Here is a 21682-nt window from a genome sequence, read left to right on the forward strand (position 1 = left end):
ACACATCCAACATATTATATTAATTTACAATCATTTTTTTATATATTTCATAAAAAATAAATAAATGGAATTCCCTTCTTTATTTTTGACTATTTATGACGGGCGGGTGATTTAGTGCTTCCTGGGACGAAAAACGATTTGGGACAAACAGGAAGTTACGTCACGAATCTACGTCCAATAACTCAGACTATCAGACGTAAATTGGTAGCATTTTGAAGTTGATTCGGTATCTATTTAGATATAGCATCTCAATATAAATAGTATATAGCAGGAGATATATTTGAAAAATTAATATTCCCTATAATTAAAAGATGAAGTATATATTTAAAAAAAATGTAGAAAAGTTTCTGCATCTACCATTATAGAGACCCGAAAGAACTGATTTTATAATTATTAATAATTCGCAAAAATATTACAGTACTCGTAAGCATTACCATTTCTTGAATATAAACTTACATAATATAACTATTACAGCAAACAGCGCTTCGCGAGTTATCCCCTCATCATGCTACAACAATTCTCGATTTTTCACCATTCAGTTTCATTCAAATTGATCTTTATTACAATAATATCATCAAGACCACATACCAGCAGGCTGAAAAAGCTGAAGCCAAGGGTAAACCTGCTTCCGTTGGGGCGGAATATTTTGAATTTCATTCACCAGATACACAATTCAATCCGCTGTAAAAATTTATACTCGAAACTCTATTGTTTTTTATTACTAGCCGCTTGTCCCGGCTGCGCATGGCTTGATACGAGATTAAAAACATATAAAACATATCCTATGTTACGAGATAAATGCAAGTTATTAAATCGTAACGAAGAATGATATAATATTAGAATAGATTATTGAAATTTCAGCGTTTCAAGCATTTCATAAACTATAGACATACATTTTCCAATGATATCAATAACGATAACATTCTCTATAAAAATTACTTACAGCAGATACGATTTCAGCGTTGTCCGTCGGTTGATTGATCACGTTCCATATTACTTACTTCTTACTATCGTATTAAATAATATGTACATTATTGAATATAATAGCAATGTAATAGATTAATGACTTTATCAATAGAATAATATTAAATGTGAGATATATATACGAGTAGATATCCACATCTATCAATTTTATTTCAATAAAATAGCAAGTTATATAGTTTCGAAAGCTATATAGTGAACAGTCATGGATAGTGTGATTATGTTAAATTATTTGAAATCTAAGGACAATACAATATACAATACACAAACATAAAAATACTCAAAAACATCCGCGCTGTAAAAACTGCTTAGAAGATCAATACACAAGATCTGCTGGTAAACAGACGTCCGTCGCAGAGCGATTGATTGTTAAAGATATTGTTTATATTGCTATTAAAAATTCTAGACATTAGTTCACTATATTTTTAGCTATAACATTGAATGGAAATTAATAGAATTTTTAATTCATCTTCTATTCCGGACCCCGTGCATAACTATGAACGATTTCACTTCAACTTGGCCGTGATGTAGCTGGGTTATTGGAGCATGCCGCATTATGCCCGACCGGTTTTGCTTTGAATTCTTTTTGTACAGCCTTTAAATATTTCGATGGAAGAAATTTTTACCTCTGACGTAATAAAAATATAAATGCATTTTCAAGCAAAAAACGTAGAAAGAGTCAAATTGTTAGAGACTTGTTTTCGAATACTGAATAAAATACAAATGCAAAGTTTTATGCATTTTATTATTTGCGAATTCTGATATTTGTTTCAAATATACAAATTGAGCAATAGTTTTTTGTGTAAAGAATTGAATGTATTTCAATTCATCAGCGTTTTATTGTAACTTCTATTTGCTGAAGTATTGAGAGCACGAACTAATCTTGTATCGATATTGTCATTCTGATATTGTTTTCACTTGATTTGATCAAAAAATTTGTATATAATACAGTGATATTGTATACATCCTTCTAAATCAAATGCAATAGTAAGTGTGATTTAATTATATAAACGTAATTTAACTTCAACTTTTTTTTAATATAATAATCCAAACTTATATTAAATAAAATTATGTGTTGACTAAAACAGACTCGTATATAAAACAATTACGCAAAGAGATGTAATACAAACGCTTTTCTGAAAATTTAATTAAATTCCTGACAATCGAAGCCGCGAGCGAAATCTAGTACAACAATAAACAAAATAAAACTTTTAAAAAGGTTACTATGTTAAAACCGCCGCAGAAGTTTCAAACGACACGCCAAAGTGACAACTGTAAGTAAGTCAGCGCTGGAACAAGGTTAAGAAATTCTATTTTTACAGCGTTTTACTTTATACGTTTTTCTATTGGACGCGCCCATGGAGTACTTTTAAGGGCTGGTGCACATGCCGCTTTAAAAACGCTTTATTTACACGTTTTGCAAAATAGAAAAATTGTCGCCTGAATCTAATTTCATCCATGGCGGTCTTCTACATCTAATATAATGCTTTGAAATTTTTCTATTCAAAGTCACGTTTATAAATAGTGCATTACTAGTCAAATTAATAAATATATGTGTTAAACCTTTACAGCGCTCTGTGTTCTTAAAAGTCTGACGGGACGATGGACCGATTCTACGAAGAGATACCGTGCAGAGCCAACCTCTTTACGTGTTCTCTACAGCACATACAGTTATTGCAGTAGCATAAACTTCATTGTTTCAAGATTTAGAAATAATGTCTCCAGCAAGGGAAGGCAAACGTAACACCATAGGAATGCGAATATTACCAATATATTGCCTGAAATTTGGTAAGAATGATTATGAGATTTTTCATCTATTACGTCTACACTTAAATACTTTCGTTAAATTCACTTACGCAAATAGATTATAGTCTTATATAAAACATTAATATCTATGTCTGTGCGTGTGTGTACGCACACGAATTCATGGTGAACGCCTTCCTATACAGTAAGTCATTAATTATCACAATAACTTCACAATAATGGTGTTATCCTCGTAGCCGAGAACTACGTCGTAGCATTTTTCGTAGACGATAATTCGTGTTCCGTTTTCCCCCTGCATTATATCGAAAAAATCCACATTATAACATTTCATTGATCAATTCTTCTATAGATTTATATACCCATGATATTTCATTAAGCTTCCAAATTATTTTACAGCTATTTCTTACATTATCAACTAATGATCGAACCTATAACCTTACGCCTTACCAATGTACTCAGAGCGAGCTGGCATAATGAAGTGACACAAATTTTATACAATTCTTAATCCAAAGATATAGGAAAACGGAATGGCTGGCCGTCAACATAATTCTTGTCATTTTAGTATTTGGCCCGGTTGCTAAAGCCGTCAATCGTGAATCAACCGCCGGCTCCAGGGAATACTTCATGTGATTACAGCTTATAGACCGAGAGCTGGGGCATAAATTTGCTATCAACATTAAAGATATATTATTTTCCGTAGAGACGTACAAGGTTCTATTTGAATTAAGTATGATGGCGGAAGAGTGAAAATCACACCTGATGTAACGGCGTTCTTTCTGCTATTAATTAGTGATGTTTAGTATTATTTATAATTTCAGATAAAATACACATTTTGTAATAAAAACAAAACGATAATTAATTAAGTAAATTTGGAATTTAATAACAATTGAATGTTAACTCTTAATTACTTTTTCTATAAAAAATATAATTTAGTTTACAAACAGAAATATTCACAGCTGATTTCTAGACACGCTTCACTGATTATAGAAAATATCTTTAACCTCCATATGAAATAAAGCATAATGCATATCTCGATTAAAGCTGCCCATATTTACAATAATATAGGTAATAGAAGTATATCATAAAATACAAATATTTTTACACTTTTTACACAAGTTTTTTTATTCATTATCAGAACAAAAAGGATGTCACATAAATTATCAGTTGTTAGTAAACAAAAGAAACCACCGAGGTATATAGTAAAGTATATCTACCCATTGGATAAATCCATCAAAAAAAGCATACTTATTTTAACTTCGTATTCCAACTAACAAAAACTACATTGCCTCACGTTTAGAACCACAACCAGATAAAAGTATCGCACTCCGCGCACCAACAGCTTCGTTAATCCACCATAAACAAATTAGTCAAATTAACCACCGGCTTTCCAGCTATGCGTTTTAACTAATCAGCTAGTCTAGCTCAAAGGAAGCGTTTCTATATTCGCTAACAGAGTTTATACATCTCACAATCCTATTATAGCCAGTCCGAGCCGAATTACAAATACCTAAGTTTAATTAACAAGCTGTAACTCGTACGGTTAACACGATTAGTTTAGGAATTGTATATGACGGATTTGAAATACAGTTTTAGGTTATATTATGAAAAAATAAACTCAACTTTTTATTTACAGCGAGTGTGCTCAAACATAGAATTCGCCTCTTTCTGAATTGTTTCAAGAAGCGCTTAATTTTAACAATCATATAAAGTCAAACACATAAAAGCACTGTCTAGCTTTCTTAGTGTTTAAGTATCTATTTGGAAGTTCAAATGTGCCCAGATATGAGGTAAAATTAAGATAATTTATTTGTTTTATATTTTATGAAAAGGGCCAATTCTTTTACTATAATAAGTAATTAATATTTCACTATGCAATACTTTTATATAAAACAGTATAACCTATCATTTGTGTTCTCTACTTCATTGTACACATGTTTTCAAAGATAAAGTTATATACATAATTTCTTATCACAATAATCCTGGTTACAAAATGGCTTCTTCTTTTCAATCTCTTGTTTACATATCACCTTAGCTGTCACACTCCTTACATTCCATTCCTCTGATTCGATTAATATCATAGTTATCTGTCAATAACTGTACATAAATCAAATAAATCTAAAATTACAATTACAAGTAATACGAGTATACACCTACTACCATTAGATAATACGATAAAACAGTTCCGTCTCAAACTCCAGTAAGTGCAACATTTACTATTTGTTCACTGTAAAACACTGCCAATAAAAAACGACGCAAATGCAGCGAAATATACGCTTTACAACAAATTTAGACATGCCAAGTGGAGACAAAATATCGATAATATCCGCAAGAGTCGGGGAACTAAAATCGTTCCACAGATACGCAAATAGATTCAATTTTTCGCGCGAAATTGTATCCTTGGGGCGAAATGCGCGGGAACGTAAAGTCAGTACAACACCAGCGAGATATCTTTGTCCTTTTGGCGAGGTAAGTAGATCTCGTGTACAAAGGCTTTATTCGCTAGAAAGGCCGTCTACACATCTGTGAAGTGGCAACGTCCGCAAAAATATTATTTACCGTCCGTCCGTGTAAATGTCAATTGTAAGCACAATAAAAGCATTTTCATTTGATATTGATGCTACAATAGCTTTTATCACTTTAAACTTTTTTAAATAATCGTCATCTATTAAAAAGCTCTCGAAACTTCTTAAATAGTACGCGCGATAAACACTAAACAGTACTAAAATCTAAAGCATCTAAAAGAAACACACGTAATGCGTATCACGCCCCAGTGTCTCGTTTTGCGCCCTAGTGCCTAGTTTATTCTAATAACCCTACTTTTTTACAGCCAGGCATCTCCACGACAAATTAGTTATTTTATTACACTCGTCGTCTACAGGCCGTTATCTAAACCCGCTCTGCCAGAAAACCCTAAAAGGTCGGTTTGAGGTATACGAAATAATTTACGTCCCATTCTCACATCTATAAAATCTTCACAAAAAAGTTCATAAAATCTACAAATACTAGCAGCAAGTACCAAGGATATCTTCAGCAATTATTTGTATACATAATTCCCAACCGTGCTTGGTACGATGAATCAATAAATGACGTTCGTATGAAGACACCTTAGCATCTATGGTGTGAGGACCATATATTATATCAATATCAAGAGAGCTTCGCTATTTCAATCCTTTGTCGCTACATCTCAGCTTGTAACACTCGGTTTAGATTTCAACCAATTGATTCACGAGAGATGATCTTGTAACCAACACCTTCATTAGTTAGCTTAAATCTAACTATAGGTTAATATCCTACTATCCTACTAATATTATAAATGCGAAAGTTTGTAAGAATGTATGTGTGCTTGTTGCTCTTTCACGCAAAAACTACTGAACCGATTGCAATGAAATTTGATACGTAGATAGCTGCATAACTGGAATAACATATAGGCAACTTTTATCCCGATATTCTTACGGGATATAGACTTATGCGGGTGAAACGGTCTATATTGAATAATATTAGAGATTATTGATATAAGACTAAACTAGCTGTCCACCCTAACGTCTTCCTGAGTACATATTATGGCCTATGGCACACAGATATCACGTACGTATTCAACAAGTCCTGAGATTAGCGCATTCAAACAAACAAATAGATAGACAGCGTGTATATTTTAAGGTAACGACGATATATGAAGTTTAGATTATACCGTCGGATTTGTTTCAGTATTCCATTTATTAGGAAACATTTAGGATTTTCATATGTATGTTTGCAATGTTTTCACATAAAAAGTACTGGAGCGATTTCAAAAATTTGTTATTATTACATATCTTATATTCCCTGAAAAAGGGCGGTTCATTCAAACCACTCATCCTACATTTACAAAGAGCGACACATCGAGGTCTGATCTTTGAAAAATTTGTTAGTTAGCCCAAAGTGAGTCATGCACTCAATTCAGGCAATACAGAAACCCCATTCCGTCTCGATCGCTAAATAAACCCTTTAAAAATGTACCCGACGCTACAAAACGGTACTTTGACGTACGTAAAACTGATCATAAAACACCGCAAAGGATACACGACCTTATACCTTCAATGCGAGGGCACATTATAGTGTAATAAAATATTAAGTTTTAGTGTTCAACGTATAACAAGTCGCAACAGTGACAAACTTGAATCGCCTTTAAAAATAAACGAGGTGCCTCGTAAAACGGTGGCGGGATAAATTGATCGATTCGAGATGACAGTCTTGTTCTATAAATAAATGATTTTCAGTAATTTGTGCATTAATTTATTGTAATGATGTTAAATATAGTTTTGGCATTGTTAAACGATGGTCAATTAATAACTTATGATAGTGATTTTTTTATAAAATAACATATTAAGAACAAATCACTCGTTTTAAAACTGTTCGAAACGGTATAATAGTAGCTTTAGGCCGGGTTATAAGCACAATACATTAAATAACAAATTCCCTTTCTTATAACGAAAAAAAAAGTAACATACGTAACATATAATAAACACACAAAAAATTGCCTACCTTTTCTTATAGCGAGAAAAAGTAACATACGTAACATATAAACACACAAAAATACGTTTAAAGACTGTAAATTTATCTTGGCATTATTAAACCATCATATTGCGAAATGTTATTACCCATTTAGCCGCTCAAACGTTCTGAATCGCTATCCTGGTCTTCGAAAACCGGTTAATAAACCGAACATGCTACAACGTCCCTACAACGTTTTATATTAATAATCATCTTAAATACCACAAGAATCTACATAACACCGAGGAACCCCCATAAATCTTGCCTAATTCACGCGAAACCACACTCAATGTTCCCTACATAAACTCGCCGCTAAGGAAGGAAATAAATATGATTAGAGCCTCTCCGGATCCATTATCTAAGACGATACGTTATAACTTTGCTTCTATACACCAGAATCGATAGACCTCCCCCACCGCCCATCGCACTGCCTCGTACCGAAGACAGCGGGAGCGATGTGGGACCACTCACGGGTCTTTATACGATGGACGATCGGATTCTGATCGAACTTTGGTTATGAATTGGTTCGAATTATAGTTTTAAAAGGGTATACGGAGTTTGGTTATTAATAGTTTTGATTGTTTAGATATCTCTGTTATTAGTTGTTTCATTATTATTTATATTTACAGTACACTTTTTGGATCTACACAGTCATAACAGAATTCGATTGGGACGATCTTTCTATTGTATTTACTATAGCCACAATTTCAAAACGAGTTAAATAAAAACATTTGCTTGAGCAACATTAACAAAATAACTCTATTCTTTACTGTCACAAAATACTTTCAGTATTCCTCTGAATATATTAACTATTCCATAAGAGCTTATAAGAGTTAAATTAGAAAACATCTATACCACCTAATAAGACAAATCTGAAGAGTATGTTAGTATGAAAATGCTAATCTCAGAAACAACTTGATGCGCATATTTCAACCTTCGGTCGATTATATTCCATTTATAATTTATGAAACAAAAAGTATATTTGATTGAACATACATTATACAAATATAATGTTATGATTAACTTTATATTTACTCATTAAATATGTCAACTTTATATTATTTAACATCATGGATATTAAAAGAGTGTTCGATATAAAATCAAGTGAGCCTAATGAATTTCTTATCGCCGCCGCACAATAAATAGCAAACAAAACAAATTGCTGCAAAAACAACTAAACTTGTAACAAATTGCCGGTTCCGCTGTAATTTATAAATAACTCCTCAAAATTCCGGCAATTAATCATAATATAAACAATATCAGGCACCGGTGCTAATAAAATAATAATTAATATACAATCACTGGGCCATTAGTTGGTAACAGTTCCGAATCGAATAAATCAAAAGTGGGATCTGTTGTTAATAATTGATTCGCTGAGTAGCATCCGTCGAGACGCACATTCGGGGGGGCGAAGGGTTGATTTCATATCGATTCGGCAGGTGACATTTGGTGTCTGCTTCAATTTCAGATGAAATTCACAGGCTACAGGCTCAGTACATCCTGTTTATGCCCCGGGTTTATACAAACAGTTGTAACATGTGTTTGTTTTGGGATCATGCTCGTTCAATCGGTTTCTCTTTGACGAATATGTTCTGCAGTCCCGTAATCTTCTATGATGTCACATGTATGCACACAAAAGTGTATTTGAATAGCAGCCGTTGCTCACGCAATATCGTGATGAGACATACTTTCTTCATGTCTCACTTTGAGCCGAGTTTATTTCAATCCGTTTGGGGGGTTAAGGCGAGATTTCCTGAACTTAATTTTATTTTTATATACGATATGTCTGTCTTATACATAAGGATTTTTCGGTATAGAAGATAGCTTTGTTTAAAATACAATGTATACAAAAAACTTGCTCTTAAACACAAATTTACTTTCCACTTAGTCATCCACTTTCACACCAAAACAGACAAAGAAGTTTCAAAGAAAAATATATATTGTATTAAAATAATAAAATTCTATATCTACAATCGATTCTATTCCTATAATACGATCGAAGCTCACCATATGCTACTCCACACTAGCAGGTACACAACAGGCTGGCAAAAACGCAAAACCTCTTCATATTGAAAATTTAGTAACTCGATAACAATCAAGACCGCACAATAGAGCGGCCGAAATGTCCGACTGCGCAACGTAATTGTACAAAAAGACAATTGAAACTGAAAACAGCACTCTAATAAGTGCGAATGGATAAGAGGCGAGTCCCACCAAAACGCAGACAGCCAGTTCTCCGGGAGTGCTTAAAAAGTTTAATTTTACGACTTAACCACTTTCGCGCGGGTCACCAGCAGGTTTTTTTCGGTTGCGTTTTTAATAATTCCGCTGGATTTTTGCTCAGGGAGATATTAGGGTATAAATAGTCCAATTTGAAACTTTGCACGCTTCTTAACAAAGCGCCGTGGGAATTATAAATATCGCGGAATGTTATTAAAGTTTTAGTCATTTTCTTCCTGGGCTATTGGTTGGGGAAACGGAGCCAACCTAACAGGTTTCAACTGCGGCAGTACATAATGTATCTGCTAAAAGACGTCCCGTGTCACCTGAAGGGTATAAATATGCATTAATCAACTCTACGGACAACTTAATTTTTCTATACAAGCTGAACTAGATCCTTTTTGGCGGTACTGTGGGACACGCTATTGTTGTACTTTTTTTTTTCTTTGCTATTATTTTTATTTACTTTTGTTTTTAGTTGTTTATTTTATTATTTTTTATTTCATCTGTGTTTTTGTGTTTCATGTCGCCAAATAAATGTTTTTTCTTTCTTTCTTTCTTTCTATAGGTTTAGCATGTATTATATCTACATCTACTAGAAAAATAGGAATTTAATTCCTAAACCCTAATACTATCCGGGACCTAAATCCAGACACCCTGCCGTAATCGCGCACAGGTTGACTTTAGTGCTGTCTAACGGAGCAATCTTTAGTTTCGACTTTACTTAAACGTTCACTGAGAGAGATACGAACGTTGAGAGATCGAGTCTCTTATTTTGTTTCACCTTTTCTTTGGATACTTATACAAGTATCTGATTTGTCTTATATTACTTACATTAGTTCATAGTTTTATTTCATTATCAATTATCACGGTAGCTTATCGCTTAGCCTTAACAAGGCATAGGCATCAACATTGAATTTTAAAGCTTTTTTCATGTCCCATGTAGGAAATTCTGAATGGAATATCACATCACACCTTTTTACATTGCTATCACATTTTTTAATTTTTACTTACTATACAATAAAGGTAATAAAGAAAGAAAGAAAGAATATTTGTTTAACACCACCACATAATGTTAAATTAAAATAAAAAAGTGAACTTATGACTAATCGGTGTGGTGCTAAAAAGGGTAACTACTCAGCATGTGCTACGCGTAATGCGCAGCGCTGAATTTCAGTAACCCCTTGATACAAGGCTGATATTAGTAGCCCCTATCCTAATATAGAAAAAACAAAATGCTTGAAACTGTAATAGAATCAAACTGTGAAATATTATGAGGGTACATATTAGTTTTCCACAGGTATAGACGGTGCCACTCATCAAATGATATTTTGAATACAGTTTGAGTACATACACGCTGTACATACATACGAGTATGTAACTTATTAGCAGCTTAGCCAACTTAATGTGCAATAATTAATTCCATACGATAATTAATAGGCAGGTTTTGACAACTGAATCGGTGCTCAGTAATTAATATGAATGTGCTGGACCCGTTTCTATAAATTTAATTATTATGTTTTAGGGACATTAATTAATTGCAAGGAATTCTGCGTGTTTGTAAAATACATCAGTTATACACATTAACACATACAATAACGCACCAAATAATTGTTTGAGTAAAAATGAGTAATATTGTATTGTACAACATAACGCAGAAAATCAACATCAAATATATGTTTTTCATAAAAGAGACGGCATAACAAGTATATCAAAAATACGTAATGCTCCATTGTGAAATACAACCAACTATTGCAAATTCATTTAAAACGTACTGTGTTTTTACGATATTAACAGTATTTATTTAGTTTTTAACGTAAAATAATTAATACGTAAAATAATTTTTAATGTTTACTGAGAAATAAATAGACATTAAAATAAGTAACACTACCACAGACAACTACGCTTCACACAATAAACACTACCCTCACACGTACCCGAACCCTCGGTAGTAAAAATACATTTATAGGCAGAAATGGAAAGTGTCTGTAATAGCTCAGTGAAAGCGAGCGGCCCCGCCGGATATTATTAGTGAATGCTATTAACTCGTGCATGCAAACGAAATATCGCAAATAGATTCAGAGCGTTTCAGAGCCCTCGATCGCGGAGCCTTGACGGAAACAACTTTGTAGATATGATCGAGCCTACTTGTATTTATTTGAATGTCACTATTTCTTAACACGCTTTCATTGGCTTCACCTGTATGTTTGCGTGTAACCGACTGCTTTCTACGATTCTGAGCCACTTTAAACTGACAGATTTAATTTACTTGTACACTTATCAAGGATCGGTGACAATACAATAATTTCATGGGTTTATCCTTACATCCTGATTAGGATTGTCAGGATTAAATAAATACCGTCCGTTTACTCTGTAAGAGCAAGTGAGACAATTTAGTTACATGTATCATCTAAGCGTGTTTTTGAAAGAATAAAATTTCGATAATTCGTTAATTATGGCGGTTCCATTGTCGACTATATTGTTTTTAGGTTTGTCATTTCGGACTTTTGACCGGGTGAACTGATTTTATTATCTTTTTTTTATTCGAAAACTGGTGCTCCCCGTGTGGTGCCATTTATAATAGTTCTGACGATTTAAAGGCGATTTAGTATCTTACAAAGAATAATGATTGTATAATTCGTTTTCTTTGTATTTGTATATAAAATCAATAACTACTAATCTAAATACTAAAGTTTTAATGAACACTAGTCTCTTTAACAAATCACAAAAGAGCACTTTTTCAAATAAAAACACAGTCTTATTTACAATTTTCTTCCTTAAGGCTTCTTCCTCGCTTAACTATTCCGTTGAAGACCTTAGCGAGGAGGCAATAGACCTTAACATTGAATCGGGTTGCAAACGGAAATAGCCAGGGTCGTACGCTCGAATGAAAATATCCATACGAATCTAAACTATTTTTATACGGTAGGCCATTGTTTTCACAACTTAATTTATATAGAGACTCGACTCGCGCCGGCTTCTCACGAATGTTACAAGACATTATTAAAACTTTTATGACAATTTCGTTGTAATATATTGGAATATATAATAAATTATTTTGAGATTAACTGTGCCGCGGTTACATGGACTATACTTATAATAAGTAAAGCAGTCATTTATATAGCTTAAATGTTTTATTAGTATTGTAGTTGTATGGGGTAGTCGAGCACGTTTTGGCACGAAGTGGGCCAGCTCGTACCGGGGAAGTACCATACCCCCACAAAAACCGGGGTGAAATAGCATTTTGCTGTGTTTCGTTCGGTGAGTGGGGGAACCGGAGGCCCATATCCTTTTCCTTACCAATCCCAGTCCTTTCCTTTCCTTCCTAAGCATTTGAAATATTCGTGCAAAACCTTAATAATATGTACATCATGATGTATACAATTCTGAAATCTTTTGAGTTTTTGTAGACACTTGTCCCTCACACATGTTTGTGTCTTGGTATTTTAAAACCTGTTGCCATTTTTTACGATCAACGAATGCAAAATATCTGTTTTTACTTACCATTTTGTTTCTAAAATGTTATATCGGTAGACAACACGCATCAATCATAATAAACTCATGTATTTATTACTAAACTTTTACTCCAGATTCTTTAGGAAGTTTGAAACACTTAAACCTGTGGAGACGTTATTTATTTTAGATAATAATTGTGTTTAGTCTCATTATAATTATAAAAGCTTTTTCCTCAAATATTTTTCATATTTTAAAGCTACAATTAATATGATTATCTCTTTTATCTGATGTAAAAAGTCAATGAACCGGCTTGCTTAACTTTGTAGTGCGAATAAATCATAATCCAATAACAACACGTACGCTGCTTTTATATAAAATTCTACAATATATTTCCCGAAAAACACACAAGATTATATACGTACTGTTATACTCTTAAATTAAATCAGTCCCTAGGGCAATAATTACCAGTTGAGATTCTTTATTTTCACACAGAGTTTTCGAGAAATAAAACCAAAAACAAAATCAGAAAAAGCTGTCGTTACTAAACAGGACTGTTTTAAAAAAATCTCAACTAAACACCTATGTGATGTGATCCCCGTAACATCCAATCCCAACTTCAATCAGTCCTTCACCAACCAAAACATTTAATACCGCTCACGCAACAAAGCCAAAACAGATAAATTCCCATCCGAACAATAAACGATAATGTTTTCAGCAATTAACTAGTACATAACACATTCTATATTATATGCTACACCGATTTATACCCTACAATTTGATATTGATTGCGCTGACGTCACGAAAAGGGGCGCGCCTGCAGAACCACGTCACTACGATAGCTAGCCGTACGCAGAGCGATGCTAACGTCATATAATATAACTCTATTGCATCATACACACGAATATTTCCATCAAGCACTTTTATATCTTGCATAATTTCAAAAAATATACAAGCTACGTAAGCTTCCTACTAATATTATGAATGCGAAAGTTGGTAAGGATGTGTGTGTGTTTGTTACTCTTTCACGCAAAAACTACGGAACCGATTGCAACGAAATTTGATAAGTAGATAGCTGGACAACTGAAATAACACATAGGCAACTTTTATCCCGATATTCCTAAGAGATACTGACTTACGCGGGTGAAACCGCGGGTCGCAGCTAGTATTGTATAAAAACATGAGGAAAAAGTGTCTTAATGAAAGTTTTATTGGACGGTAAGCATGAACACAATAAAATACTATTAAAAAAAAGAACTAAATAAATAGAGAATGATTATTTTTTTTATATTTTAGCGGGCAACGGTGCTGGCAGTTCGTCGGTTAGTTCGCACATTTTACGAGGTAGGGCCGCTGCAAATAGGTTGCCCGCTTTTAAGGGGGAAAAGATAAGGAAAGGATAGACAACGGGAATAAAGGGATGGACTGGGAAGGGTGAGGAAAATGATACGGGCCTCAGGATAATATTATAAGCGAGAAATTTACTATGTTACTTTGAATATAAGCCTACAATTGAAATGGGTTATTCATTTATACTTATACTTATAATATGAGCAGAAGAGGTTGTTTGTTTCAACGCGAAATTCTCAAGAACTAGCTTACCGATTTCAAAATTTCTTTCACCGCTGGAGTGATACGTAATCCCTGAGTTCATCCGAATCGGTTCAGCGGTTTATGTGTGAAAAACATACAAGTAGACAGAGTTGCTTTCACATTTATAATATTAGTACGTATATTTCCTTATAATTAAGTATAATTTATTAGAAAGCAGTAAACGCTCACATCTGTCCATAATAAAACACACCACGTACATTTATTTGACTAAAAAACACCGCCACAAATTTAAGACGCGTTCAATAATTCACCAACATTTCCCTCGCAGACGGAAAGCGGTTTTAGAAACGCATCGAGCCCCTGGGAAGTGCCTAGCTGTGCACAGTATACATAATTACCCATCTCCATTTATTAATTGCATATGCCAACTTGTGTTAACAAAGCGCATTTGGCGTGACGTTTTAAAAATGACCCGCGGTAACGAAGATTTTCGAGTTCGGATAAGATGCTAGTGTGTTCTGCTTTGAGATTTTAATAAGCTATACATCGTAATGTAATTGCGCCTGTATGTTCTCCTGAGAATATAGAAAGATTTATCTTTCACTAGCTGCGCCTCCGCGGTTTCACCCGTGTAAGTCCGTATCCGTTATATTAAATTTCATTGCAATCGGTTCAGTAGATTTTACGTAAAAGAGCAACAAACACACAGACATCCTTACAAACTTTCGCATTTAAAATATTAGTAGGACTAGTAGGTTTTAACCTACTAGTATAGATAGGATATAAATCATTTCGTATTTCATATTCGATAAGGATCAACATAAAAATTCATTCATTATTTTAGTCAATAGATAAAACATTAACAACATTTAAACACATTGTATTATTTTACTATTATTGTTCAATCCAATATAAAAATTAAAGATATCATAAAATTTTCAATTCAACTTTAACGTCGAATATCGAAAAAACATACGTTCATGTTCAATACATCCAATATAATATCTTTTATGAAATACCAACAAAATCACAACGCCAACACGCCGTATAAAAATTCTAAACCATAATAATCAAGTTAAAAGAGTAATCAATCAGACGAGAGTGAAAAATCAAATGGTAGGGGTTCGGAAAGCGGGTCAGGGCGGGCGTCACCGTGACGTCACAGCTGCACTCACACGTGCTCACTATTTGCCCGCCTTTTAATTGTACGAGCGTTCTGTTTTGACTTTAGTGTTTTTTAATTATTAAAATATCTCGCATTATGTGTTGCGAAATGTTGCCAATACAATACAATACACTGTATTCAACACATATTAATGAGGAAGATTAATAAATGGGGATGAATGAAATCGAGAAAGTAAAGAAACATTAAAAAGGTTTAATAGGCGGCCTAAGCGATCTCTGCCAGGCAGGCTTTGGGTAGGATTTCTTATAACTTATTAGAGTAGATGATGTTCAAATAGATTGAGTTTTAAATGAAATAAAACATTAAGAATCAAACAAAAATAAATAAATAATGTGTTCATATTGAAAATATTTCATTTCGGATCTCTGTGTGTGTGTATATATTGGTTTTATATTATCATGTAATCTTATCACACGGGATGATAAATTAAAACACTTAAACCATTCAAATCTTATACAATAACAAATTTACAGTTAAGATTTTTTATATTAATAAAAAAGGGATAGCAGTGGCCTTATATAGTTATATTACTTAATAAGTATTCAAATAAAATGCCTCCTAAAAAACTCAATAGTGCTGAATTATTTTGTAAATTATTGCTACTAACGTAGTATTTACTCGTGTCACATATTTTTATGTTAAAATATCCAAACTCAACATACAACAATCAAATCTTGTTGCAGTAAATACACACATTTGCCAAGATTATTGATATTTTGATTTAAGAAAATTAGTTGCGAAAATTAAAAAAAAATGCCCTTTTTGACTTACACATAAACACATCAATAATATAACGAACCCGTTAAACTGAAAAGTACAAAAACAAAGCACCGAAAACACAATACATAACTCATACAATCTTTATACATTATAGTTGAAATAAATGAAATCCGATTTCAATACGTTAAAAAACTTCAAGATCGCGAGCTTCGAAAGGCTGTTAACGTTTTATAACATTCGAAACGTCTAACAAGCTTGCAAACCTAAGACAATACTTTGATAAAAGGCACTAAATATTTTATGAGCTCCTCCGTGACGTCTGAACTGAATTGATTCGAACGTGATTTATTCGATAGCATTTGGTTTGTGGGCTCGGGAGGAACGTATGCCAAAAATGCTCGTGACGCAGCACTTTTTTGAGGTTCCACAATGAAATATTATGTTGCAGAAATGTAGATGCGAAATCTATATTCGGAATCTCGTGGAATTTCAAGAAATTTCTGTGGCGTTGTCGGTTCGTATTCAAGGGAATAGTTAAAATTTGAATTAGATAGACCTTTAAACGAGTATCTATTAAAATACCTGTTTTCTCAAGTAAAATTAACATTATTTTAATTAATGAAATCACAAAATACACTCGTTTAAACTCAGAATTCTACAATTATTTTTGACATTTACTTCAAATGTTTTCTGTCATCTATTTTATAACAATCATATAAGTACCACGAAATCAAAATTCTATCTTCAGAATATTTGTTTACATTATTATTGTTTTGAAATCATAAACATACATAAATTTATTTTGTAATCAGACTACCATATTTATTCAGTCGTACCTAAATTATCAATTTTCGTTAAGCAGCAAGTTGTATATTCCTAGTATTATTACATCAATCAATATGTATATAAGAATGTTATATAATCAAGTGTATGTTAAAAAGATATAAAAAACCATTTATTTTAACACACACAAACACACAAGTAATAACATAATAAAAAACCGATTATGTTAAATAAAGCCTATATCGTTTCTATAGCACCTGCCCCAATAGAGAAGATGGGTCTTCGATAAACTCATCCTCTCATGTGTGTAGTGACACGGTGATCTTGCACAAAACATGACCATTTGAGCTTTAAAAAATAATCGTTTACCTTTCTGTACACTGAATAAGATCAGTGGAATTTAATTAAACACATAATATGGTTATGAAGGATATTCGCTTGATAACATTGTAAATTCATTATTGTTTAATTACAAAAGAAAACATATTCTTAAACAACACACGCTCAACCAGTATTTGAATAAGTAAGATTAATTATTTTTAACAAAAATCTAAACGGCCAACAAATTGGTAGATCTAGACCAAATCTAAATGAGTCCACACGTAAGGCACCAGCATTCAAATAAAAAAGGTATCATCAAAATCGATTCAACCAGTTAAAGAGTCTAAGTTAACAAAGACAAAAAATCTAATTTAGTACCTTTTTTAAATCAGTTGAAAAATATCTAAGATCTAATTAATGTATATCATTTCAATTAACACAAACGAATTGTGTTGTAATTCCAATAATAATATAAATTAATGTCTCCCAAATAGAGCGTGGATATCTACACTATTCGTAATTTGTGAAATGATGAAACAATTTTATGACGTCAAAGCCAACCACAATTCTTTGAACAGTCGTCGTGAATAGTTTAATGTATAAGGGTAGATACTCCCTTTGTTTTACACCATTTCGATAATGGTATTGCATTTTAAGACGAACGAATTTCTTTCGTATTCAAATTATTCCTCAGACGCGTCCATTAAAATAATTCTGTAGAATATACACACTTTGATCAATATAATAGGCTTTAGAAATACAATTGAAGAATTGGAAAACGATAATGTAGGAATACATTAGTGTTACGGAGTTTTATTTTTAATTTTTAGTATTAAATGCTTTCAAAAATCAGACGGTTCTAAATCATTGGATTAATTAATAATAAATTATTAGTATATTATTTTCTTCTTCTTTCTAGGTACACTTCGACTCAATTATCGGTACAAGTGTTACGCAATTCGAAAAGATAAATGCCAGTATTCTTTAATATCTGTTACTAACACTATGTAATACGAACAAGGGGCCCAACATTAATTTGCAATTATTAATAACATGGTATATTTTGTAAGAAGTCCGGTGTCTCCTTATAGAGAATGGGAAAGACGAATTTATATCTGTTCCACAGTCTATAAAAATAACAACACAACGACGAACAGATTTGTAATCAAATTAATTGTAGAATAAAAATAATGCTTAGTTATTATATATTATACATTATTCTGTTATTGTTTATTCCTTATTTGTTTGTAAAATATAGAAAGGGTTGTTTAAGTCCAAAACACATGTGAATCATTTAACTAAATCTAAGCTATATAATAATTCATTTTCTTATTATAGGTTGTGAAATAGCACAACTAGCGACATCTGTTTGCTTTTTGATGTACATCCGTTTATATTTCGTGGAACTTTCACATAAAATAGTTCATTTGGAACACGATGACCTAAAAATTAAATATTACTTTTAGTCTAACATTAATATAAAAAGGCTTATATTCAAATTATTAAATTGACATATATATAGCAAACAAAAAAAATATTGTAAGTATATATACAGTTAAATAAAGATCACATTCTCGGAAAACATAGACTGAACATACATAGACTGTTTTTAAAAAGAAATATGCGTCATGTGACATCTGTAAGGTCATAATAAAGCTGTCACATGCACCCATATAGGATATACGCTTGTATTCCACTGTTTTCCGCTGAGAATAATTTTATTTTTATTTTTCTTGACATATATTTTGTGTTGTTTAAGAAAATACACTCCAATTGTGATAATTCAAATGGTCACATATTTTATTTAAAAATATCAATAGTAAACATAAAATATGTTTTTGATATACCTAAATTTATCTTTTATGTATGAGCACATTGAACAATAAACACAAAACACGTTATGAAATTGACATTTTGTCAATGTTTATTTCATTGACAAGCTAAAACCAAAACTTCGTTGACATAATTGATTATTATATTCATATCTGAGCGAAACGGTTTTTATCAAGCCATCGAATAATATTAACCAATGGTATTAGCACTAGTGAGCACTATTGTATCTAGTCTAATGCTAGCCCCTTTAACACAGGCTTTGTTTATAGATTAATGATAATAATTAATTACCAAGTGCATACTGTACATAATTAATCTGAAAGCTTTGCTGCTGTGTTCAAGCAGCATTAAAGTTAAGATTTTATAAATAAATTTGTTATCAATATTATGCAACCAATGCTATTGTAATTAATTAAAAATAGTTCATTGTGTTTGTTTTTATAAAGAAGTAGTAAACACTAAAAAGAGAGTAAGATAGACTAACATATATTGAGTATAACTAAAGCAACATTTGTTCTTTAAATGTTATATAAATAAATAAACTTTATCATTTCCAAATTCAGACTGTTTATTACCAAAAAATGCAGATGAATGATATATTATTACTCAATTTTTTAGATATAGATATTACCATAGACATAAAACCGTAGTTCAAGCGAATATACACAACATTCTGTGAACGTGAATGACTTCCACTTAGCATAACGTCGCGTGGTATGCTAAAATTGATATACATTTGCCTGTATACAAATTATGTTCTACGCGTTTTACTTTAAGACCTCCTAATGTAATCGCATATGTTACTACTAATCTACATCTCTCATAATCTTGTTATGTAATTTGTTAAATTGTATTTATGGTAGAGGTTTCTGATATGAAATTGAGTCACCGAAGAAATGTTTGTATGTATATTTGGTTAATTCTTTATATAGCTGACGTGAACGTGCTTAAATTATATAAAATAGTATAAGAAAGAATCATGAAGCTATATTCGAAACCGTGTCATTCGCTTCACCATAGTGAATGATAGCATGTTAATGCAATAAAAGACCCCAATGATCATTAAATAAGATCGACATACGACATACATAACCAAGCTTTATTTCCATTCAATATGAATACATGAAATCAAGTCATAAAAACATTTTCATATAGCCACGTGAATTCCCGTGTACGCATTCAAAAAACGAAGACATTGTCGGAATTAGGCCACAGATCTCTTGAATTCAAATTGCGGCAACTATATTCCACTAATGTCAAGTTATTCTGTACAGTCGGTGTATTCTGAAGGTGATATCTTTATCCAAAGCTAGCTCATTAGCACCAACCTCTTAGCTCAAGGGTGTGACAAATAGGTTGGTAAAGCACGCTAGTTATAGTAATTGGTTCTAGATTCATTTTTACGACATTTTATTCGAGATAAAACGCTAGTTTGCATTATATTTGTATGAAGATGTGACGTTGTGTAAACAGTTGAATTGATGATGAGTTATTGACGATAAAATAGCACAAACGGAGCGTAGAATAAATATTTGTACAGACGAGTCGAGCTGTTTTCAAGCTACTTTACCACAGGCAAACACGTGACTTCGACAGGAATTTATAGTATGAAACTCAACGCCTTAATTTTTCGCTAAATTCGAGAGGTTTGCTAGCAAACTGTCTCAACGTAATCACATTTCATTTCCCAATTAATCGCCATTTCCATTTACCTTTCGTTATTATTTGTCTCCACGTATTCAGAGTACGATACTTCTTAAAGCGAACTTGACACAGATTTCAGGGACCCTACTACTAAAATATATGTGTTTGATGTACAAACGACATTTTAGTGGTCCGTTTGTCATCATATAACAAGACCTTGCCGTTCCGAATGCATATCACGACAGTAATGATTATTTCTTTCAATCGAACTAAAAGAACGTCTCCAATAAATATAACGCTACACATTTTACATTTCACCCCAAGCAAACAGCGTATAAACTCAATCATGTCCATCACAGGTTCAATGAGACATTCCTTATCTTACAACTTACGAGATTTGAGATTAGCATAACGATTGATTGATGCCATGTCGCGGGACAAATCGTGTCAAACGGTTACCTTAGCACTGTAAAGTTGCACATGTACAGACTGAGGCACAACACGCCGGGACGCGACCACTAGCACTCAGACGGCAGCACGAAGCCGCTTGCACGTGCACGAGTCGTGCAGCATGGCCGTGCGTTGCGCGCGGCAGGTATCGACCGTGCGCCGGCCCGCGCCGCCTAGCGACTGACGCGAGAGCGTTGCGCGCGCACCGGCACAGCTTCCCACCCCACCCTCCACCCCCAATCTACC

General features: G+C 32.9%; 1 protein-coding gene across 1 annotated transcript in view; it reads right to left on the bottom strand.

Annotated features, from left to right (window-relative positions):
* Nucleotides 1–21603, bottom strand: part of LOC119834893 (disintegrin and metalloproteinase domain-containing protein unc-71-like) — a 316054-nt gene extending 294451 nt beyond the window's left edge. Inside the window, exon 1 of the mRNA XM_038359411.1 lies at nucleotides 21446–21603. The gene's annotated coding sequence lies outside the window, so the exon portion shown is untranslated. The remainder of the gene's footprint in view (nucleotides 1–21445) is intronic.
* Nucleotides 21604–21682: the final 79 nt, after the last annotated feature.

This window comes from Zerene cesonia, chromosome 20 (assembly GCF_012273895.1).
Source record: "Zerene cesonia ecotype Mississippi chromosome 20, Zerene_cesonia_1.1, whole genome shotgun sequence".
Classification (NCBI taxonomy): Eukaryota; Metazoa; Arthropoda; class Insecta; order Lepidoptera; family Pieridae; genus Zerene; species Zerene cesonia.